Raw genomic sequence first — 25,548 nt, forward strand, 5'->3', positions numbered from 1 at the left:
ATGACATTAGCAAATAAGAAAGGCACCACTGGGAGCTCTAATTTATTACAACTCATTCATATTGATATTAGTGGTCTTTACCCCATTGCTGGAGTAATTGGACATACTTCATTTATCACTTTCATTAATGATTATTCCCACTATATGTACCTGATCTCATTAAGGAAACATCTGAATCTGTTACAACTTTTAAAGATTATAAAATGAAGTTGAAAAACAATTAGATCATCAAATAAAAGTTGTTAGATCAGATAGAGTAGGTGAATATTATGAAAGACATATTAATGTAGGTCAGACCCTGATATGGTCTAAAGTATACATATTATAAATAGATATTTCTAACACCTTTGATTTGCTTTGAGGTTAGTTTTATTAAATTATACAGTTCCTTCTTCATATTTAAAGTCTTAAGGGTTTTTTTGAGAAAACAAGCTCAAATGATTTATTTTTTATATTTATTGTTATTATAATTGATTTTAAATACTAACTAAAATACATGATCTCATGTGTGAATTAAAAAAATGGATTTTAAAAATGACGTCAATTAATCAGATTCAATTTTATACATTAATTAAGGTTTTGTACCACCAATTTATTTGCAGGAACTAATGGGTAAAAATGCATTCAAAGAAGTTATTATAGGAAGAGCTGTGTTAACGATCTGACTTTGAGATGTATCAATTATTTGGGCTAAAGAAGAAAATAAATTAAGTTGGGCTTTATACTAAATTAGTGTTGGTGGACTAAATAAGTCTTGCATTTGGGCTGGGTTTTATGGATTTGTGCGCAAGATATTGAGGCCGCCATGTTATTATTATAAAAAGAAGGCAAACGACAATCTTGGAAGAAAAATGGTGTAAGGCCTCGTTCCCGGTGTCCTACTTAGCGTTGGATTTACTCATAAACTCAGTTCTAAATATCAGAGTTAATTAAAATTTTTCGCGGAATATAAAACTTCAAGCACATACTACATAATATTCAAAATCTTGTCTTATCTTTTTTTTTCTTTTCAAATTTGTCTTTCAAAATAAAACGTAGTGATATAGAACATCATAACATTTTTCTTGAGATGCCAGTGTCTTCAGTCCAATGTCATGTGTCCTTATTCAAGCGAGCTGCCTCAACCTATTCACCTGCGTGCATACTAAAATTCAGCTATAGTGTGTGGGTTCTAGTTAATCAGGCAACATACAATACATTCACATACTTATTAGGGTCTGTTCCCTACATTCGCACATATTATTAGGGTTTGTTCCCTACATTCGCAGATATTATAGAGTCTGTTCCCTTTTAAACATACATTCCATCCATCCGATAACCATACACACCTTTCCTTACATAAACATACTTTCGTACATACTCATTTCATTACGTACTTTCATGAATACTTATATCATATTAGACATCCTACGCATTACTTTTCCTGACGATACATGCAATATCCAAAGATCGTTCACGCACTGACAAGCATTCATTCATAACATTCATACCATATTATCACATCAGTCATCATAACATATACTTACCATTTAAGGTAAGTGTATTAACAATTACATTGAGTATGCACACAACCCCATAAACGTAACAAGGAAGTGGGGCTAGAAACTCACCTGAGCTCGGTTCCTTTCCGAGTTAATGGTAACTCTTCTCTTTAACTGGGCACGGCTAACTATATAAAAATTACACGTATAAGATAATTATCCCAAACCATATCATATTTCTGGTTTAATGTAACCCTCAATGAACGGTAGTCCGGGGCAGCGCCCCTGTCTGGGGTCTAGGGGCGGCAACACCTAGTAGTGTCCAAGGGTCAGAGCCCTTGGCTGGGGTCGAGATGCTAAGTCGGCTTGGAAAAATTTTCCATTAAAGGTCCTTTTACTAAAGTTTCATCAAAATTCTTAAGTAAATATTTTATTCGCTATCCCATTCGTTATAACGAATGGTCTTTGGTTAAGCCTCATTCGCTATCCCATTCGTCATAACGAATGGTTTGATTTGAGATGAATGAGTGCATAACGAATGACTAAGGCATTTTGTGCTTTTTATAAGACGAATGAGGTCTCATTCGTTACTAGAGCTTGCACATGTATCTTATAGAAAATGACTTCATTCGTTGTCTTATCATGGCAAATGGGTGGATAACGAATGATGAATGCCATTCATTAATTCTGTAAGACGAATGAGAGGTTCATTCGTTACAAGAAACACACACGTATATTATTCGTTATGATAGTTCAACGAATGATCAGTCATTCGCTACTCATAACGAATGAACATCAGTTCTTATCCAATCTTTGACTCCCGTGGTCAAAGTTAAAATTGATAAGAACATAAACGGTCAACGGGTACCAGGTTATACAATTAACCTCTGAATCGCTATGAAACAACACGATACTGGCATCAATATACTTGCATACACATCGCCTCTTAACCCCAATCAACCAAACACTTAAATAATTCGTTAAATGGTGTATTTGATCGATGTTCATAACCGGTTCTTTGGTTGATTAATTATCTATCAAATGTTAATGAATTTCAATGAGAATCGTCTTGTTTGATTAGTCTTTACCACTTATATATAGATATTTGAACACTTAACGAGCCGAGCATACACGAACAAGTTTTCGTTATAAAACGTACCTTAAACGAATCGATTTCACAAACACGATCTAATTTTGGTGTATGCCTAGTCCGTTAAGATGCTCTAACATCACAAGCTCGGGTCTTTTTCTTCGGATCATGGTCCAAGATGAAAGAGGTGTTTGTCTGTGTTTTTGAGAGTGTATTAAGGATAAAAATGAGAGTTTTAGGGTTTAAAGAGGTTTAAGGGGTTTATATACCCTTAAGCCCATAGACCTAAGGCCCATCACCATCCCTTATTCCATCTTTTAATGTCCAAGCCCACACTTAAATATTGCATTTATCCGAACTAGATAATAACGTATTATGAAGTAAATGAAATTTATTTTATTATTATTAAAGAGGTTTCTATATATTACTTAAACAAATTTGGGTAAACTTGCGCATCTCTTCATCAACTTCCCAAGTAGCGTCCGATCCTTTACGATGCTTCCATATCACCTTCACCAAAGGGATAACTTTATGACGGGGTTGCTTTTCCTTGCGGTCAATGATCTCGACAGGCTGTTTGATATAGTTTAACTGTTCGTCAACCTCAACGTCTACTAATGGCACATGTGACGTGTCATCAGCAAGACATTTTCTCAAATGAGAAACATTGCATGTAAAGTGAATCCCTTCTAGCTCTTCAGGCAGTTCCAGCTTGTAACCACTTCGCCCACACGATAGATGATCTTAAACGGTCCACTATAACTTGTGATCCTATTCGTTATAGCGAATGGTCTCTGGTGAAGCCTCATTCGCTATCCCATTCGTTATAACGAATGGTTTGATTTGAGATGAATGAGTGCATAACGAATGCTTCATTCGTTGTCTTATCACGGAAAATGGGTGGATAACGAATGATGAATGCCATTCATTAATTCTGTAAGACGAATGAGAGGTTCATTCGTTACAAGACACGCACATGTATATTATTCGTTATGAAAGTTCAACGAATGATCAAAAATTCGCTACTCATAACGAATGAACATCAATTCTTATCCAATCTTTGACTCACGTAGTCAAAGTCAAAATTGATAAGAACAAAAAAGGTCAACAGTTACCAGGTTTTACAATTAACCTCTGAATCGCGATGAAACAACACGATATCGGCATCAATATACTTGCATACACATCGCCTCTTCACCCCAATCAACCCAAACACTTAAACAATTCGTTAAATGGTGTATTTGATCGATGTTCATAACCGGTTCTTTGGTTGATTAATTACCCTATCAAATGTTAACGAATTTCAACGAGAATCGTCCCGTTTGATTAGTCATTACCATTTATATATAGATCTAGGAATACTAAACGAGCCAATCATAAACGAACAAGTTATCGTTATAAAACATACCTTAAACGAATCGGTTTCACTAACACGATCTAATCTTGGTGTATGTCTAGTCCATTAAGATGCTCTAACATCACAAGCTAGGGTCTTTTCCTTCAGATCTTGGTCCAAGATGAAGGAGGTGTTTGTGTGTGTTTTTGAGAGTGTATGGAGACTAAGGATAAAAATGAGGGTTTTAGGATTTAAAGAGGCTTAAGGGGTTTATATACACTTAAACCCATGGACCTAAGGCCCATCACCATCTCTTGTTCCATCTTTTAATGTCCAAGCCCACACTTAAATATTTCATTCATCCAAACTATATAATAGCGCATTATCAAGTAAACGAAATTTCTTTTATTATTATTATCATCGAAAGTGGGATGTTACAAAGGGACAAAAGTTGAACATCAAATATTATTATTATTATTGATTTGTGGATCTGCGGAGAGAGATTGCAAGGAAGGGAGCCCAAGTTTTATTGGTTTAAGTAGAGAGAGTTTGGGTTCAACACCTACTCAACCAAACATATTATTATTCGGTTTAAATTTATTATATTCATCATGAACTTATTGTTTGAACCTATTTATTTTGGTTTGTTATTGAGTATGGTTTTTTGGCTAAATCCCTTAGCTACCTAGGCTTTATGATGAACCATTGTTGATGTTTGATTTTGCTTGGATTATTTCTTTTGATTATGGGTTTCTGAACTAGTAAAGAGTTTGTTATTAATTATTCGATGCATGTGTGCTTGGTTTTATCTGATGAGTTTTATTGTTTAACAGTTTCCTTGGTGATTGTCTGTCATACAATAGGATTCTCTTAGCTCATTTACTGTGTTTTCTTGACTGCTTTGTGATTGATTTATAATAAGATCATAGAAAAATATTATTATTTAAATAAATAAAAGTGTGCTGCTAATCTAAAAAGATGTAAGGTGATAGATTATTTGATAGGTCTAGATTACTTAGTGTCTAGATTAGCGTGTTTTATATAACTATTTTTAGTACATCAGGCCCCTAGTCCATTTTATGAGTTTGTAAGGGCTATGGGATCGTTAACCAATTTACCATGCCAGGTACTCCTCAGCAAAATGGTTTCGCTGAACGGATTATGGATATGGTATGCAGTATGTTAGTCAACACTAATTTACCTTTATTTCTCTAGACTGAAGCCTTAAAAGCAGCTACGCATATACTCAATAGAGTTCCTTCTAAGTTTGTCCCTAAAACTCCTTATGAACTTTGGACAGGAAGGAAACCCCGTATTAATTATATGAAAGTATGGGGCTATATTGCTGAAGCGAAACTTTATAACCCTTTCCTAAAGTAACTTGACCCTAAAACTGTTACATGCTTCTTTATTGATTTTCTATTCTCCTTCTCATGTGACTCATATTGTAGAAACCAAGCATGTCGTGTTCTTGGCAAGATCAGTGGGAGCAGTACTGATGTGCTTAAAACAGTCAATTAAATATTAACTAAACTAAACAAGTAATAAAAACTAGACTTAAGACTCAACTACACAAAACACCGGCAAGTGAACCGGTCAAATTGTATTAAAGCTAAGTAAGTCTGGAATATCGAACCCACATGACTCTATAAATTACGTGATTAATTAATTAGACTCGACTTACGACACTTAAATTACGCATTGTCCTCAATGCAAGGATAATGGAAAAGACTTAGCTAGTAATATACGAATGAAACATGATGCCAAAGTCTTCTTCCATGAATGCCCTCCAACTACGAACGTGCTCAGCAAATGGTAACTCCTTCTTTCATCCACGAACCTAAGCGGCAAAACCAAACAAACATGTCTAAAAATGTATCTTATCGTAGTGATAGATATTATGCAATTAAAGTGTTTCACATCAATCGACAAATAAAACATGAATAATTAGCAGCAAATAAATAAATATAAAGTATTCGGCTCCACTGCAACTCCATCCCCACACTTGTTTTTTTTCATTAAATTCATCCTTGGGGATCGTCTCTCTAGCTCATATAATCTTCAAACTAGCAAAACTTAAAAAACCAAAAACAAAGACGAACTACAAAAAACTACGTTAGTGACTCAAAGAAAATAAAAATAATAAAACGAAACAAATTATACAAACTCTACACTTGAGTTTTCACTCAAGAACCCAGGTTATGCGAATCACGTGGTGGAACGAGTGGAGCTTCCTCCACCTCGGTAGAACTCCAATGCCATCAAAGATTCCAAATCACGATCCGACCATTCGTCAATCTTGGTCTTCTTCTTTCTAACTCCACGAACCTTCCCAAACTTTCGCTTACCACCACCCATTTCTCCAACACACTTCACCATTTCCCGAGAACTCGAAACCTCTGGTTCCTTCCCCACACTTAAATTCATAGAACGGGAACCGGCAAGACTAAGATCCATGCCCGAAATAATGATTCTATCGAGTAATCTGGGTGACATGGTTCAATGAGACCGTCTTGACCACTCGGATGTCTCATGGACTTAGCCAAATAGGTGGCACTATCATCACCGGCTCTAAGAGTGATCTTACCTTCAAACACGTCAATGACCGCCCTAGCAGTACGTAAGAATGGACGACCTAAAATAATAGGAACTGTCTCGTCGGCCTCCATATCTAAAACAACAAAATCAGCGGGGAAAACCAAATTATCTACCTTGACGAGCAAATTCTCTACGACCCCCCTCGGATACTTAACGGAACGATCGGCTAAAGACAACGTCATACGAGTAGGGGTGAGCTCTCCTAGGTCTAGCTTTTCATACAAAGAATATGGCATAAGGTTTATACTAGCTCCTAGATCGTCCAATGCTTGACACGTCGTATCACTTCCGAAAAGACATGGAATGGTAAAAACACCGGGGTCGGATGATTTCTCAAGTACTTTATTAAGAACTATTGTGGAACACTCTCCATTAATCGGTACAGTCGAAAGCTCCTCCAACTTATCTTTTTCTTTTAAGAAGGTCTTTCAAAATTTTGGCATATTTAGGCATATGTTGAAGGACTTCAACAAACGGGAGGTTGACATTCAATTGGCTAAATATATTAAGAAAATTCCCGTAATCTTTCGTATACCTTTGATTCTTTAGACGAGCGGGATACGGGACATATGCAAGGTCAATGGTGTGTGGTGGTGGCCGGACTCCAACCGGCTTCTTCTCAGTGTTTTTCATAACTTGCGGCTCTATGATTGGTGTTGTATTTTGTAACTTACCTGGAGCCTCTACCTCTATCACCTCATCTATCAACTCATCGTCCCCATCTTTCCTAATTTCTCTACTAACTACCTCCGGACCAAAAACCCTACCACTACGAGTGGAGATGGCTTTCAATTGAGCAGCCGGATTAGTTTGAGGGATTTGCTTCATCATCTTTTCCAAACGCCCTATTCCACCGTTCGAATCCTGCACATTATTTTGAACATTAGTACTATCAGTGTTATTATTATTGAAATACTGACCTTATCCTTGATTATAAGAATTTTGAAATCCGGGTGGTGCACCCGACGGACGCCAATTAGCATTATTTTGATTCGGGTTCTTGTAAGTGTTCCAACTCTGACTGTTGTTATTGTAGTTGTTGGGAAACCTAGTCTGACCAGCAACAAAATCGACCTGTTGATTCATCGCCGGGCACTCCAACGTACCATGTCCACCCCTACAAAACTCACACCTGTCCTCCTTGGCCTTCAGCTTCTTAACCTCTCTAGTTAGTGATTCCAAAGTAGCAGCCACACTAGTATCCAGATTAACCTGGTGTACACCTCGAGTGGATGAGGATGTACTAATGACGGAAGTGGAATTCCCGCGATGTGGCTCTTTGGCATAATCGGATCGAGCAAAGATCTCAAACATCACGTTACATTCGGTCACATTCTTTTTTTTCAGTAAACTTCCTTCCGCGGCCGTGTCGAACCGAACTTGGGTTTCGTAGTTCAGCCCATTGTAAAATTTCTCCATGAGAGCCCATGGTGTAAGACCATTCTGTGAGCAACGGGCTAGCATGTTCTAAAAACGCTCCCAAGCATGACAATGGTTCTCCCCCGGTTCCATGTGAAACGAATGAATTTGATCGCGAAGAACAGCCGCTTTAGCAGGTGAGAAGGACTTCATGATAAAGGCTGAACGTAACACCTCCCATGTAGTGAACATGCCAGGTGGTTGAGTATCAAGCCAAATCGCAACTTTACCTACAAGTGAAAACGGAAATTGTAAGAAAAGAGCATCTTCAGTAGCACCTTGTAAATTAAACGTTTTCAAAACGCGATAAAGTCGGTTAATGTGAGCCGGTGCATCCTCGTCATCACGCCCATGAAACTGATTTGTTTGAACGATGTTGTTCATGACGTATGACGGAATTTGCTACGAGTTGGGATTGTTGATTGCGGGAACGACGATGCATGACTGGTTTCCGGTTAAGCCATCGAAGGCTTGAGCAGCAATTGTTCTATCGTCGGCCATTTGATCTTGATTTCTCGAACTTTCAGGCAGTGAACTGGCTGGTGACGAATTTGGTGTAGAACCAGCTTCTGACTGTTGTTGTTGTGCTGACGAGCTAGCCTCAGTTTTCAACGGGGAAAGATCCAGATTCTCAAGAGGTGGTCCTTGCGAACGAAGATGTGGCATAAACCTGAAACAAGCAACAGACCAAGTGAGTAGACTTGAATAATTAAAAAGAAACTAAAACTTAAATTAGACTCCTACGACTCAAACGAAAATAAATAAATAGCACGAATGTAGCAAATAAGTCCAATTAATAATAACGCAATTGCCAAGATTCCCCTGCAACGGCGCCAAAAACTTGATGTGCTAGAAACAGTCAATTAAATATTAACTAAACTAAACAAGTAATAAAAAAACTAGACTTAAGACTCAACTACACAAAACACCGGCAAGTGAACCGGTCAAATTGTACTAAAGCTAAGTAAGTCCGGAATATCGAACCCACAGGACTCTATAAATTACATTAATTAATTAATTAGACTCAACTTACGACACGACTATTTATTATTAATGTTTAAAGGGGGTTTTTAAACTAAGAAATAAAATAAACAAGTAAACTAGAAAAACAAGCAATTTATCACAAGATCGAAACCAATCAGAGAAGGAATCTACCTAGGTAAGAATCCCATGTATCAACAATCATTAAGCAATGGACAAATAATATGATATGGAAGCTGATTTCTAAATATATTCATCTAACAAACCCTAAAGGACACTCAATCGCATCAAGTAAAATCCTAAAGAATGAATATTAGATTACTAAGCAATCAGTTATATTGATTTCCTCACAGTCATCAATTAGGGTTAATTAATAGTATCTAAAGCAAGCAATCTTATGAAACACTAAGTCCTAGATATCTTGATAAGCTAAACACGACATCATTAACAAGGATCAACACAATAAGCAAGAATACTGTCACAAATCTATCCTAGCATGCGATTGACCAAGACACATGAACAACTCCTCACCTTACAGCTATTGGAATTTAGCAGAACATTTAAAACCCTAACCAACTATCAACTAGCTTCTATGATCTAATAGGCCTATTTAACCATAATAATCAAAACACCAAATAATGATTAAACATAAACTCTAAATCTAAAGAACACAATCAAAAGATTAAAAATCTATGTGAAGCAATTGTTAACAATCAATCAAGATAATAAATACTCATATGCATCATGAAAACAAAATCAAGTCTTTTACTATTAAAATAACAAAACCATAATCAAACAATAGTCCAAAGCAAGAATCAAGCATCAAACATGTTCATCAAATCTAGGTAGACATGAAGTCTAGCCTAGAATCATTATTAAAAACAATCCTAAACAATAAACAAAGAAGAAAGACTTGATAATGAACAACGAATCAAAGTTAGAGCGATAAAACCCTTGGTAATTGATTCTCGAACACCTCCTTGAAAGACTTTTTGATCCTCCTTGATTCCTAGCTTCAAAACACCTGCAAAACCTTGGTTTAACTCTCAAAATCGGCTGCTATTAGTTGTATTCTCGTTTAGGTTTATAATATTCTTTATATATAACGCGAGCTGGGCTTGGACTTTGCAAAAATGGCTGACCAGGAGACCTAGGCGCCGCGCGACTAGGCCTTGCCTTCCTGGCCACACGGCCGGCGTGTGCTAAGGAGGGGCCCGAATTTTTGTTGTTATTTTATTACTTAAACATTATAAATTTTGATTAATTCTTTTCTTGAACTCCAAGTAACGTTGAGAACCTTCTTGAACTTCTTTTCCTTGACTCCAAAGTCACCATCTATATGAAAACAAATCAACACACTAAGTGAACCAAATCATATAATCATCGACGAACAAAACAAGCTTAAACTTCTCATGAAATGATAGAAAGAATTAAAGCTTAACATTCAAGACACCAAACGATTTAAAACACTATAAATACAAAATACTTGACATAAAATCTTAAATAATAAAAGATTAACAAAACACGAACTAAAACGAACTCAAAACATTAAATAAACATAACTTTACAAGTGATTCGAGATGTATAAATAGATGTATATCAAGTTCCAACCCTTATGAAGAATTTCAGGAAATACAAGATGCGCGGGGAGACTCGTCGATTATTGTAACTTCGGTTATTCCTCTTGTGCCCCATGCAATTGAAACTACTGCACAAACTTGTCCACATTTGGAACCCGTTATAACAGAAAAGTATGGCACATCAAACATTAAAAAACAAGACAATGGTGAGCCCGCTAATCAACTCAGGAGGTCATCCAGGTCTAGAAGACCTACTAATTTTGATGATTATATCACCTACCTGATTGAAGATGACACCGAAAAGCTTAATGGTCCTATATCTTATAATGAAGCCATAAGTAGTGACCAGTCTTCTGAAAGGAATAAAGAGATGATTGATGAGATTGACACCATGAGAAAAAATGATGTTTGGGATTTGGTAGAATTGCCCAACGATATGAAACCCGTAGGATGTAAATGGGTGTTTAAAACAAAACTTGATCCAAATAGGAACGTTGAACTTTATAAAGCGAAAAATTTCATTAAGGATCGTTATGGCCCTAGTAGCTCATTTTAATTTAGAGCTGCATCAGATGGACGTGAAAACCACTTTCCTTAACTACAATTTTGACGAAGAGGTGTACATGAAGCAACCTGAAGGTCAAAACATCTAGTCCGTAAGCTCAAGAAGTCAATATATGGGTTGAAACAAACATCACGTCAAATGTACATGAAGTTTGATGATGTCATGAAGAAACAAGGTTTTGCAAAGAATCAAGCAGATCAATGCACCTACCTCAAGATGAGTGGGAGTAACTTTACTATAATTTTCATTTATGTGATGATATTTTATTGGAAAGTAATAGTTTAGACATGTTGCATGAGTCAAAGCGATTACTCTCGCATAACGTCGACATGAAGGATCTCGGAGATTCTTCTTATGTTATTGGCATCGAAATTCACAGAAACAGACACAAAGGGATCTTAGGATTATCTTAAAGGGCCTACATTGATTGTGTCCTTACTCTTTAAAAAATGCAACATTGTAACCCAACTGCAGCTCCAGTAGTTAAAGGAGATGTTTTCAGGGGGGCATTCCAATGTTCGAAAACAGAAGTTGAAAACGAGCAAATGAGATTGATACCTTATGCATCAGTAGTCGGGAGCCTTATGTATGCTCTAGTTTGTACTCGCCCAGATATTGCTTATATTTCTGGAATGTTAGGCCGTTATCAGACTAATCCTGGCCTTGAACACTAGAAATCAGCTAAGAAGGTGCTTCGATATCTTCAAAGGACGAAAGACTAAAAAATGACTTATAGAAGAAGTGATAATTTAGAAGTGGTAGGTTATTCTGGTCCTTACTTTGCTAAATTCAAATATGACAAGAAGTCCACTTCGGGGTATATCTTTAAGTGTATATCTTTATGTCATCAGGTGGGCCCATCTTATGGAGGAGTCATAAACAATAGTTAACGACAACTTCCACTATGATGGTATAATATATAGTTGTTTATAATGCTACCTGTCAAGGAATGTTGCTTAAAAATCTAATATCTGGACTCAAAATAGTCAATTCCATTTCTAGACTATTGAAGCTTTATTGTAATAATTCAGTTGTCGTTAGTTTCTCGAATAGTAACAGTTCGACTGGAGATGGTTTATATTTTGATAGAAAGTATTTGTTCGTGCGTGAACGAGTTGAGGAAAATAAACTTTGTATTGTGTATATTAGTACAAATAATATGCTAGCGGACCCGTTGAATAAAGGTCTCCCACCTAAAGGTTTTGAAGAACATGATATGGGATTTACTAAAGACCATATTTAATTGCATATTATACTTATTTACATTCTATTTAATAAATTTCCACAATTTTGATTTTTTAGGTCTCTTAATATGTTCTGCATTCGTAATGACATATAGACAAATTAGTATACAAATCAAATATTTCAAGGGCTTACTTATAAAGTTTTGATCATAACTACTTAGGTTTTAAACAAGGATTGCAATATGATTAATGGGGGTCTTGAGTTAATGTTCAAATCAATGACTGTATTTTTCTGATGTTTGAGTTTAAAGCTAAAATGAGTGTTAAAATATGCAGATAATCTGATGCTCATAATAAATAATTATTCGGTCAAGTGGGAAAATGTAAGAATATATATATATATATATATATATATATATATATATATATGGGTATAATGATCATTTATGATCATTTATATAATAATAAATCAAAATTAATTAATTAATTATACCTTATTATTTTATTAGCTAGGTAATTGTTGATAGACCAAATTACCCTTTCTTGCTAATCAAGGGTATCCCCTTAGGTGTATATAAATATATGGTGAGGCTAATTAACATCATATGACATAACCCTAAACCTCACAACAAAATAATAACCCTCTCTATCGATATATTATCCATTTTCTCAAGAACCCTAATCCCCATTACTAATATACATCCTAAAGGGGAACTCGAAAAAGCTGACTATCATGTCGTCTAGATCTTTCTCACAGCCGTGGCTTCTCTCTCTGATGTGACAATTTTTTTTAGTCATAGGTTTATCATAATATTCATGTTTTCTATTACATACATGAACAACTGATCAACATACGCGAGTAAGATTACTTTTGAGATATAAGAAATCGAGTGCTATTGCCTTTTGCGAACAAATGGGAAATTTTGGAATAATCATTCTCTCAACTTGTGTAACAACTCGGCTTTTCGAGTTCATATTTTATATTAAATACCTATTTTGTTTCGACGTTCGGGTTAATTCTTATCGCGTTTATGAAGAATTATTTTTATTATTTAATATTATATAATTATAAACTTTCAAGTATTGGCAAAAATACCCCAAACTAAAACTTTTACCTCTATATGTTTCTACCTTCTTATTACAAGGACTAAAATGCAAATTTGATATTAATATTATTATAATCCACCAAGACCTAAACTCTGAACCAACCCCAAATCCACACCCGTTAACCAGAATCCATATTATAATACCCAACTTTGATTTCTTGTTCAATACGTTGAAAATTCGCGAAATTGATTTGGAAATACGAATAACCACCTTATAATCGGCCCACCGACGAACTTATTAAGAAACAACAACAAGCTATTCGTCATTCTTATTATAACACAACCGACCTAACCCTAAATTGTTATTCATATAAAACGTTTACAGAAATCCAAATAAATCAATCAGACTTAATCACCTAACCTCGCCGATAATACCCCTCTAAGTAATTATATTATCATAGCTGTTTGTTTGCTTGTTCATACCCACCTTAACGCCGGCCTGGTTCTATCCAATTCATCCTTCACTGTTCAACGTACGAGGTATTTGAATACATGGTTTTAATCACGTTAATGTTCTTATCAAAAGCCCTAAGATCTCTTTGGTTAATTATAACTGGATTGATCAAATCAAGATGTTAGGGTTTATGATCAAATCTGATAGGAACGACTAGTGTATTTAATTTATGGAAATTGTTCTTAATCGCTTGTAGCTGGTAGCCCAGCTAGTTAATTCATGTGTATTGTGGGGCAGAGGTCGCGGGTTCGACCCCAACACCCGATATTTTTGGGATTTTGTTCTTGTTTAATTTATTTTTAAATCATTTAACAACTATATTAACCAATAAAGATTATTTTAATAAAAACCCGTTTGTAATACTCGTTTAACTCCCGTTTCGATTCATGTATATACGTTTAGTATATTATAGCTTAAATACTAATGTTTTTAATATAAAAATCAAGTAAAATAATTTTATATATATTAATAAAACTACGATTATTAAGTTATGTTTTCTTGAAAAAAAATAATTATTTTATATAATAAAACCTTATATATATTATTATCTTATTTTATATAAATGTCGTACTCAAATTAGCGTATCCGTTTACTCTTATTTCTCAGTAGGCTTTAACGTTCGTCTGTGACTTTCTCTATTTCTCATTATCTTAATCGATTTTTCTCGTCTTTGAGGTGAGTACCACATTTACCTATTTTACTTCTTTTTCCACGTTTTGGAGACATACGCGTAAATTGTATTTCTCATATATTCTTATACACAAAACTGCAACTATTTTCTTATGTGTTAACAACTTATACCTTATTTGTTTATGTGCTTATTTTCTTTACGTGAACCGCATTCGGAGAGGTCCAACAAAATCTCGAAATAGTATGATCATACGCTAGTCGTTATAGCCTTTGTGCTTTTCGACATCTCAGTTATACTTGCTCATTTGGTTAATTTGTTATCCACATATGACTTGTTTCAATTACTTATTTTTATATATACTATATGTACATTTAAATTGGTGTGTTGCTCACTCAACATGTGTTGTTGACAAAATTCTATTTTATACGCATATGCAGATTATCGTAGAAATTTAATACAGGTTGGTGAAGAGTTAGTGAACAATTTAAGTTAGAAAATAATTAATCAAGATCAGTTGTGATATAAGTTGTATTGTTGTATGTGCATGGATTTTATATTTGTTTGTATTTGATTTTATTGAAAACTTAATTTAATTAATAGATATTGTCATTTAAAGTATGTTGCATGATAGTAACCTTTAAAAAGCTGTGAGCAATCAGTTCGTGCCCCATCCTTTTTCCGTAGGTTGGGTGTGACAGATTGGCATCAAAGCCGAAGGTTTAACATAGGTCGTTAGAAATTGCCTTAGACACATGTTTAGGAGCCCTATACGTGCCTATCTGTTTGCCTTTATGTGTTTAATTTTAAATTGTTTATAGCTTTCCAAGATAATTATTTATTAGTTATTGTAATCTTATGCGCACACACACAAACTCCGAGGCTATGCCTCAACATTCAAAGAAAATTTTTCAAAATTAGATTGCTTTTTATTTTCAGGAAATTCCTTAAGAATTTCCACCTCTTGTTTTCACTCGTACACCTTTGGGCTAGGCTATATGGCATGCCCCTATCACAAATGAAAAGGGGAGAGAAACTATGAGTTGGGCACTGGCAATACGGTTCCAAGAACCAAAGGTAAGGCGTTATTCCTTACCAGGGTGATAACCTGACCACAATACTCAACCCTGTGGACCCGAGCGTTACCTAAAAATGCCATATGACCGACACTCTAAGCTGTCAACCGTGACCATATTAGTGGTTGCATCCCTATAATATTTTTTTCAAACCGAATTCACGGTGGTTCTAAACTCGGTTTTCCCGATTATCGTGTTCCGTTATTTAAACGGTTAGTTGGGTGAAAATTCCATAGAACCCATGGTCACTCCTACTAATAACTATTTACGCAATGTACACCCCCCCAAATATTATAAACTTTTACTTTTAAATCCTCACGACGCAATTCCTCTTACTTCTTAAGGCAACTTTATTATAAGTTATCCACATAGTTAAATATTTTACTATTCTCATGATTCCTCGGTTTATCCTTCATTATATAAATCCTCATTTTTGGTCCCAATAGAATATCTCATTCAAGAAAGCAACGTTATCCTCGACATCAATCGTTTGATTCTCACAACCATGGTATGGCTGCCTGTATCGCTAAAGAGATAGCTGCTGCGATACCTAGGATAGTGACGCAAATTCAAAACATCAATGCAACTGATTAAAATTTTCCCATAAATTCCTCTGCTGGTGGCTACAAACCATTTACCTCCACTCATCCTCACAACAAGAAACGTAAGAACCTTGGTGCATCAAATCCTACCCACCCGCAAGTCTCCTCAAACAGGAAACCTTACCTCAGTCCTTTTCCTTCATGCTCCGTTTGAAATCATCATCACCCAGTTAAATCCATATGCCGTCATTGCACCCAATGTAACTGTTATGTCCATCTTGCTAACACCTGCCGTGTCCCGCCTAATGCACAATCTGTCCCGTAACAACCTACCTCTCATGCTCAATCTGATGCCCCTACTACCATGCTTGCCACCCTTCAGGAGACCCTAACCCACTCTGTACTATGTGCCCCTAGATTATCCAAACTAAACAAGTTCAAACTATAGTTACACCCTACCACACTACTCATCAACTCCAAACCTTTCAAACCCTCATCCTTCAAGCTCCGCACCCGCAAGCTAAAGTTTACCAAGCCTACTTTAACCATCAACTGCTCCTACTCATGCAACTCCTCATGGTGCCTCATGTCACGCCAATTAAGCTACTCAACGATCATGAAGACCATTGCCATTCCCTTTATCTATCTTACCTTATTTTGCCTTTTTCTTAATTACGTATTGTAAAGCCTCTTTATGGCATTGAATTATTTTCATATTTGGATTATTTATCTTCTATCTAATAAATAAAGTTTCATTTGATTAAATAGATTGTTTATTGAAGCCTACTTCTACCTTATTTCTTTACCTTCATTAACCTTAAGTATATATAAGCCAACCCTTCTTAAACTTTAAAAACTTATATCTTTACGTTTAAAAGTCGTGTTAAAAGTTCTTGGCTTTATAAAAATTTACTACAACTTTTGAAATTATTTTTTACATTGGTGACTTTCTAGTGTTCTAAATTAAAACTCCTTAAAACTTTTGGTTCCTCAAAGTCATGTTTTAATCAAACGTTTTGTAAATCCACACGATGCGATGAATCATGTGGACCATCCGACGATGAAAATAATCATGGTCCAGAACATAATTATCAAAGTCCTAGTATGGAAATCATGATGCGTAAGATTGTGTGTCATAAATCATAATATAGAATCGAAAGTGGTTGGAATAATGGTACAAATGTAAAGATGATAAGGACACGGTGGATACGCTGATGGTACATCATATATATAAGTGTCCTTATTGGATTTGCATTTGGAGCGTTAATTTAAGTATTTAAAGTGAAGTTTTATGATAAATTTTAAAATTTTCTTTTAAAATTTTCTTTTCCTCAAACTTTAATGGTGCTGTTATAGTATTCTTTAATTTCGCGACGAAATTCCCTAAAGTAGGGGAGACTGTAACAACTCAGCTTTTCGAGTTAATATTTTATATTAAATACCTAATTCGTTTCGACGTTCGGGTTAATTCTTATCGTGTTTATCAAGAAGATTTTTTATTATTCATTATTATATAATTATAAACTTTCAAAAATTGGCAAAAATACCCCAAACTAAAACTTTTACCTCAATATGTTTCCACCTTCTTATTACAAGGATTAAAATTCAAATTAGATATTAATATTATTATAATCCACCAAGACCCAAACTCTGAACCAACCCCAAATCCAAACCCATTAACCCGAATCCATATTATAATACCCAGCTTTAATTTCTTGTTCAATACGTTGAAAATTCGCGAAATTGATTTGGAAATACGAATATTCACCTTATAATCGGCCCACCGACGAACTTAATTAAGAAACAACAACAAGCTGTTCGTCATTCTTATTATAAGACAACCGACCTTAACCCTAAATTGTTATTCATATAAAACGTTTACAGAAATCCAAATAAATCAACCAGACTTAATCACCTAACCTCGCCGACAATACCCCTCTAAGTAATTATATTATCATAGATGTTTGTTTGCTTTTTCATACCCACCTTAGCGCCGGCCTGGTTTTGTCCAATTAACCCTTCACTGTTCATCGTACGAGGTATTTGAATACATGGTTTTAATCGCGTGAATGTTCTGATCAAAAGCCTTAAGATCTCTTTGGTTAATTATAACTGAATTGATCAAATTAAGGTGTTAGGGTTTATGAACAAATCTGATAGGAACGGCTAGCGTATTTAATTTATGTACAAATTTAGACTCAAAAAGATTCAATCCTCGAAAAATAGCATTTTAAGAAAACTCACAAGCACATTAAATCTGGCTGTTCCGACCGGTCTTGTAAATAAGTCTGCCACGTTATTATCAGTGTGAACTTGTTCAAGATGAATCAGTTTTCGGTCGTAACAGTCGCGAATAAAATGTATTTTATTATCAATGTGCTTGGTTTTTTAATGTTGAACTGGATTTTAACGATTGCAATGGCAGCATCATTATCACAAAATATAGGAGTGTCAAGAAATTTCAAACCGTAATTCAGCAATTGATGTTGCATCCAGATAACCTGTGAGCCGCAAGCTGACGCAGCAACATATTCAGCCTCGACAGTTGATGTAGATACCGTTTGTTGCTTCTGCATTGCCATGAGATGAGATGATCGCCCAAAGACCTAACTTCTGTTGTCCCTTTAGATATCTAAAAATACGTTTAAAAGCAATTAAATGAGAGAGTTTAGGATTAGCCTGGAAACGAGAACATTGACAGACTGCGAACATGATGTCAGGACGACTGGCGGTGAGATACATCAGGGACCCGATCATCGATCGATAGTACGTTTGATCTACGGGACTCCCTTCAGGATCAGACGACAAGAGAGGCCTTTCCGCCATAGGAGTGGTAGCACTCTTGGAATCTTGAAATTCAAATTTGGCCAGCATGTCTTCAACATACTTTCCTTGATGCATCAAAATTCCTGTCGAGCTCGGACGAACCTGCAACCCCAGAAATGTTGTCATTTCTCCCAACAAGCTCATTTCGAACCTCTTCTTCATTACATCTTCAAATTCAGAACACAAATCGGCGCTGGTAGATCCAAAAATAATGTCATCCACATAGATCTGAAACATAATCAAATCTTTCCAGACGGTTTTAATGAAAAGAGTTTGATCAATGGTCCCCCTTTTATAGCCATGACCCAGCAGATGTGACGTCAATGTAGCATACCACGCCCGAGGAGCCTGATGAAGCCCATACAACTCTTTATCTAGCTTGTAGACATGAATGGGATTCTTAGAATCTATAAACTCTGGTGGCTGATCCATGTAAATCTCTTCTTTGACTTCCCATACTGAAGCGCGGTCTTAACATCCATCTGATATACCGTGAAACCCATGAATGACGCATAAGCCAAAAAAATCCGAATGGCCTCAAGTCTAGCTACGAGAGCATAGACTTCGGTGTAATCTAAACCTTCAACCTGACGAAAACCACGAACGACTAGCCGTGCCTTGTTTCTAACAATAACCCCCGTGTCATCTTGCTTGTTTTGGAAAACCCATCTCGTATCTAGTGCTTTCTTCCCCTCTGGAAACTGAACCAATCTCCAAACTTTCAATTAATCAAACTGATTTAACTCTTCATGTATAGCGTTCACCCAGCTTGGTTCTTGAAGAGCCATTTCTACAGATTTTGGCTCAATCTGAGAGATAAAACATGAGAATAAGCAACTGTTTATGTGTCATGCTTGACTTCCGGTGGACACGCCTGTTTCAAGAGGACCGATGATATTCTCAATTAGATGATTTCTTTGGGTTCTCGATGGAATTGATTATTCGGAAACAGCTCCGGTAGCAGGTAAGTTTGATAGATTCTCATCAACTTCAGTAAGAGGATTCTTCCATCCAGAAGCTGTCATACTATGTGAGTACGAAGTGCTAGCAACGTACTCATTCGGAATGACATCGGTAAACAGAGTGCTCCCGAAAATTTGACGAATAGGACTCTCCCCCTCAACTGTTGGAGTATTTTCTGAAGAACTTGGGAACACATTTTTAGTAACTTCTTCTGGTTGATTGCCGGAGACGGACGGAGTGACATCAAGTGGTTCTGTGAGATCATCATCCAGAATTAGAGATATGTGAGATACTGAATGTGGGTCTTCTTTCTCAGCATCCACGGTAGTACCGCCTGACGTTTCTGTGTTGATAACCGGAAGAACGTTGAAGGGTTTGAAGTGTTCATTGTAATCGAACACCAGTCAGGACCAACACGGGCATCAGTCTCGTTTTCTTCCAACCAACGAACATCATATGATTTCAAAATCTGCTTGGTTGACTTATTGTAGACTCTATAGACGGTATGGCTAGCGTAACCAACAAAATAACAATTATCAGCTTTGGCCCCGAATTTTGGAGTTGACTCAAGATTCAATAGAGTACACGGGCATCCAAACGCTCTGAAATGTGCCACTGTGGGCTTATGACCACAAACAATCTCATATGGAGTTTTGGACCGGTTGTGTGGACCAGTTTGCTTTGCTTGATGCTTACTTGTTACATTATTTAACTTACCACCTTGTTTGTCATTTGAACATCCCTATTTAGCAAACTTACGCGATGAGTACTTGTTGAATTTTTTTGAATTTTTAAACTTATTAGAAATCACATTATCAGAATTCAAAGTCTTAACGGAATCAACCACACAAGTATTCTTACTCTTAAAAACAGAGCACACAAAAACAGTCGGAATAACAGAATTCAGAACAGGTAAATTTAAAGGAACATTAGAGTCAATGTCTTTATTATTAGAAACACACGAATCATCATCCTCATCAGTCCAATTCTCAACAATTACTTTATCTGCACATTAGGAAAATACATTAGAATCGTTCACTTTTGAAGTGGACGCAGTAGTTTTTACTGACTCGATCCTTTAATTGTTAGCAGGTTTACCATTCTTCATATCCTTAATCTTTTCTTCCTGCTCTTTGGTAAGAGAAAGACCTGTGTAGTTGTCATTATATGGTGGGGGTACCTGACTATATCCTATACCCTCACCCTCATTGTGTTTCCACCATAAATGATTTTCAATCATGGAATTAACTACCTTACTGGAGCCATCAAACTTATGGAAATCGAGTTCTGCCCTTTTAAATTTTTTCAGTTATTTTTGAAATTTCTAACTTAGAGGCTTCCAGTTTAGCAGTTAATTCGACAATTTTCTGTTTGGCATCTAGATGGTGGCAACTTTTCAAGCTAAAGTCAGATTTTAGTTTGGAAAAATCCATTTTATGTGCCTCAATTTTATCAAGGTAAGCTTTCTCGTTTTTCTTGAGTTTATGGTTTTCAGATTTTACCGTTTCCATATCTCTAAGCAAATTATCATTGTGAAGCTTATACAAATTTATATTATCAATGCAATCTTGAGAATATGATTGGGAACTTACCTCAGATGAGCTGGGAGAAGTGAATGCCATGAATGCGAATAAGTTCCTTAATTTGTTCCTCAGCAGCATTTTCTTCTTCAGTGTCTTCAACATGAGCATAATTGGCAGTATGGTTGCTAATGTTGAGAGTAGCCATCTGATCAACCCAAGAAAACTGTTGAGCAACCAAACCCCTTTCACGATTTCCGGAACTACCTCCAACTTCTCCTCTAGTATTTCCCACTGGAACCAATGCCCTTTCTGTATTTCCTTCCTTTGCTGGATTGGTACATTCACGAGCAAAGTGACCCGGCTCGTGACAATTGTAACACCTGAGAGTGTCTTTGTTGAAGCCCACCGTCTGATTATTTGGCATATTCCAATTATTTCTTCCCATTCTCTTAGTAAATTTCTTGGCCCGAAACACTGCCATGGCGATTTGCCAAGAGATATCGATTCCTTCTACATCATCCGAATGAATTTGATCAAGGTCAGCAGCAACTGCATGTTGAACCAAATCTCCAGCAAGGAATGCGTTGTAGTAATTCATGAATCCCGCCATTAGAGCAATGTTCTATTGAGTTTCTTTTGGAATAGCTGGAATCTGACTGGAGTTCTGACCAGGAGCAACACCAAATGATTGGGGTTTAACATTAGCCACAGGAGATTGAGCAGAAGTAAAAAAGACTAGAGCTGGTTGCGGTGAGGTTGAGGATGAAGGACTCTGAGTGGATTTAAACATTTGAAAGTTGCCTTGAGGTGGAAGTTGTTGTTGCCCCTAGGTAGTCTTGAACATTGAAAAGTTGTCTTGAGAGATTAGTGCATTATTGGTAGCAACACTGTAACCAGCTGCATTGTAAGAGTTTGCGTGGTTTATAGCACGTTGTTGCATCAAGGAAAGTATGTTGAAGACATGCTGGCCAAATTTGAATTTCAAGATTCCAAGAGTGCTACCACTCCTATGGCGGAAAGGACTCTCTTGTCGTCTGATCCTGAAGGGAGTCCCGTAGATCAAACGTATTATCGATCGATGATCGGGTCCCTGATGTATCTCACCGCCAGTCGTCTTGACATCATGTTCGCAGTTCTTATTATAACATAACTTAATAGGACACTTTGTAGCTAAGTCATAAATGTTCGGTGTTATAGGACCCTTTCTAGTCGAAGTCATATAAGAACATAATTTAATATGACATTTTACACTATGGTCATATAACTTTAACCATTATAAGATACATAATCATTGTGGTGTTATTATAATACACCGTAATAGGACATTTGATATTTTAGTCATAAAACATCTGGTTTATAGGACGCTTATTCGCTAGAATTTTATTATAACACAACTTAACAAGACACTTGACACTTATAACTTTAACCTTTATAGGACGCTTAATCATTATGGTGTTATCATAATACACCGTAATAGGACATTTAATATTGTAGTCATAAAACATATGTTTTATATGACGTTTATTCGATAAAGTTTTATTATAACATAACTTATTGGGTCTTACAGTTTTATCCTTTACATGAAGTTTAACCATTTTAGTTTGATTGTAATACACCGTAACAGGTATGGTATTCGATCGTTTAACCTATTCTACTTCCACGCCACAAGAAGCAGGTATTGTATTCGATCGTATCTTCTTTCAATTTCAATATTAGGATTTTGAATTGCGGTAATGCCATTCCGTTTCCAGTTCTTGCTATTCAATTTGAAATCTTCGGGTGATAAGATCTATCTCTCTCTTCAAACCACTGCATGGTTGCTTCAAGTTTTATCTCTCCATCTTCAGATTTGATTTCTCATAGGGAAGATGCCATCGAAGTTAGCGACGTTGATGGTATTTGAGGCGTCTGACGGAATAGGTTTCAGGTATTAGGTTGCAGAAGACCATCGCCATAGTGGAATACACACCAACTGTTCGCTTAAATGACTTTGTGAGTTTTTAGCCAAAACGTTTGTATTTTGTTTCTACCACAGGCGTGGTAGTTCCATTTAATGTGACATCTTGTACTTATTTGTTTATTTTATGCAAATCACAGTCGATATGAGTTGGCCATGGAAGAAGAAATCATCAGATAAGTCAGGTTCTGTTAAAACATAATCTGTTATTATAACTGCTTCAGTTGGCTAACAAGGCGACGAGGTTCATCCGGTTACCCTTTTATATTTATAATTACTTATAAAATGTTATAAGTTGTTTATTTTGTTACCATTCTAACTTACAGGTTAGTTAAGATAGCTGCAAAAAGTCAATATCTTAGAGTTAACCGGATTGGATGAACAGGTTAAATTCTATAAAGATCAAATTAAATTATATGATGAACAAGTGACAAGATATGAAGACCAGATTAAAAGTTTAGAAGACAAACTTGAAGATTAATCCGACCAGCTTTCTGAAATACATTCAGAGTTGACCAACATATGAAAATTAGTATCGATAAGATTAAATGTTTAGAAGATGAAGTTAAAGCTTAATATGAGCAGCTCTCCTAAACACATTCATAGTTGACCGCAAAGGAGAATCTGTTCAAATAACACATGGAAGTAGCCGAGGAAGCCCTCTCAGGTTTGTTAATTATTTATATGGTTTTCATTTAATATATTTGAATAGTAACTGTTATTATATATGAACATGTGTTAAACTAAATTCATAATATGTATAATATATAAAAGTTATGTATAAATATTTATGTAACTATATATAAAATATATAAATAAATAATAAACGGGCTGAGCTCAAGCTTGACAAACTACTCATGAGCCGAGCTTGAGCCTAAGCTTCGTATATCAAGCTCGAGCTGGTTCGCGAGCCTAGGTGAGCTTTTAATTTATATGGTATTATGGTTTCCATTTAATATATTTGAATAGTAACTGTTATTATATATAAACATGTGTTAAACTAAATAAATAATATGCACTATGTTATATATAAAAGTTATTTATAAATATATATGCTACTATTTATAGAAATATATAAATAAATAATAAACAGGCCGAGCTCGAGCTTGACAAACTACCCATGAGCTGAGCTTGAGCTTAAGAAATGCAACTCTATATGAGCTAAGCTCGAGCCTAAACAATCTTTGATTCAGGTCGGGTCGATTACGCCCCTATTTGCGGTTATATACAGATTACATGATGTTTTGTGTATTCCGTTTAAAATAGTATGTAGAAGTGTTTATGTGTTTCTCATATATTATACTTGAAACTTGTCATATATATTTCCTATTAGGGTTAAAATGTTGAAACTTGAAAGTTTGGTCGTTTGTAACAATTGCAGGGACAATTAATCAGGATACAACTTAGAGTTCCGGAGTACGGTTGGACCACCCAAAAAGTCTTTCATCTTCTTAACGTATTGGTCAATGGGGGTAAGTATATTTTGTTATATTATTTGTTCACAAAAGTATAGTTTGTTAAATTGTCTCCCGTTTTCTTATCGTAAATATATCATTACTGCAGTTAGATGTTGCATCTTTGCATTCCACCATGATGGTCAATAGTTAAAGCCGGAGGTTAGCAACATTCTTAGCTCATCATTTACTTATATATATATATTAAATATTTGGTTAATATTTATGTTTTTTTGTTGACAGATTGTCCAACATGTTTTGCTTGATGTTCCAAGTCTTGCATTTTTCACTACCTATGCTCTTTTAGTTTTATTCTGGGCTGAAATTTACTATCAGGTTTTTATCTTTTTTTTATAGTTGTAATATCTTAATTAGTTCTTTTTTTAATGTTTTACACATTTGACAATTGACAGGCTCGGTCAGTCTCAACTGATAGTCTCCGACCAACTTTCTATGTGATAAACGGAATCATCTATGCAATTCAGGTGAGGAGGTTGCTATTGTAAATAATCAGTTTATGCAAAATAATATCTTTTTATATTTATATAAATTATTATGAACTGGTTAACTGACTTTATTAGTTGTTAACAGATAGTTTTATGGTTGACAATTTGGTGGAAGCCTATGCCTGCATTAGTGGTCCTGTCCAAGATGTTCTTTGCAGGTCTTGTACCCTTTATAATATATTTTAATAATTCTATTTTTTATATATTTTTTATTATTGTAATCATTCTCACATATATATTATTTTCACAAGTGTGTCCTTGTTTGCAGCTCTAGGTTTT

The 25,548-nt window shown here is 35.6% G+C and overlaps 1 pseudogene across 1 annotated transcript; it reads left to right on the forward strand.

Annotated features, from left to right (window-relative positions):
• LOC143630016 (tobamovirus multiplication protein 3-like) lies at window positions 1–25,548 on the forward strand (annotated as a pseudogene). Its single transcript, XR_013153076.1, has 6 exons — window positions 1–93; window positions 24,691–24,781; window positions 24,873–24,925; window positions 25,007–25,099; window positions 25,177–25,248; window positions 25,355–25,548. The product of XR_013153076.1 is annotated as a tobamovirus multiplication protein 3-like (transcript).

Source organism: Bidens hawaiensis, unplaced genomic scaffold (assembly GCF_021521415.1).
Source record: "Bidens hawaiensis isolate Kalapana, Puna unplaced genomic scaffold, B.hawaiensis_p1.1 tig00005510_1, whole genome shotgun sequence".
Classification (NCBI taxonomy): domain Eukaryota; kingdom Viridiplantae; phylum Streptophyta; class Magnoliopsida; order Asterales; family Asteraceae; genus Bidens; species Bidens hawaiensis.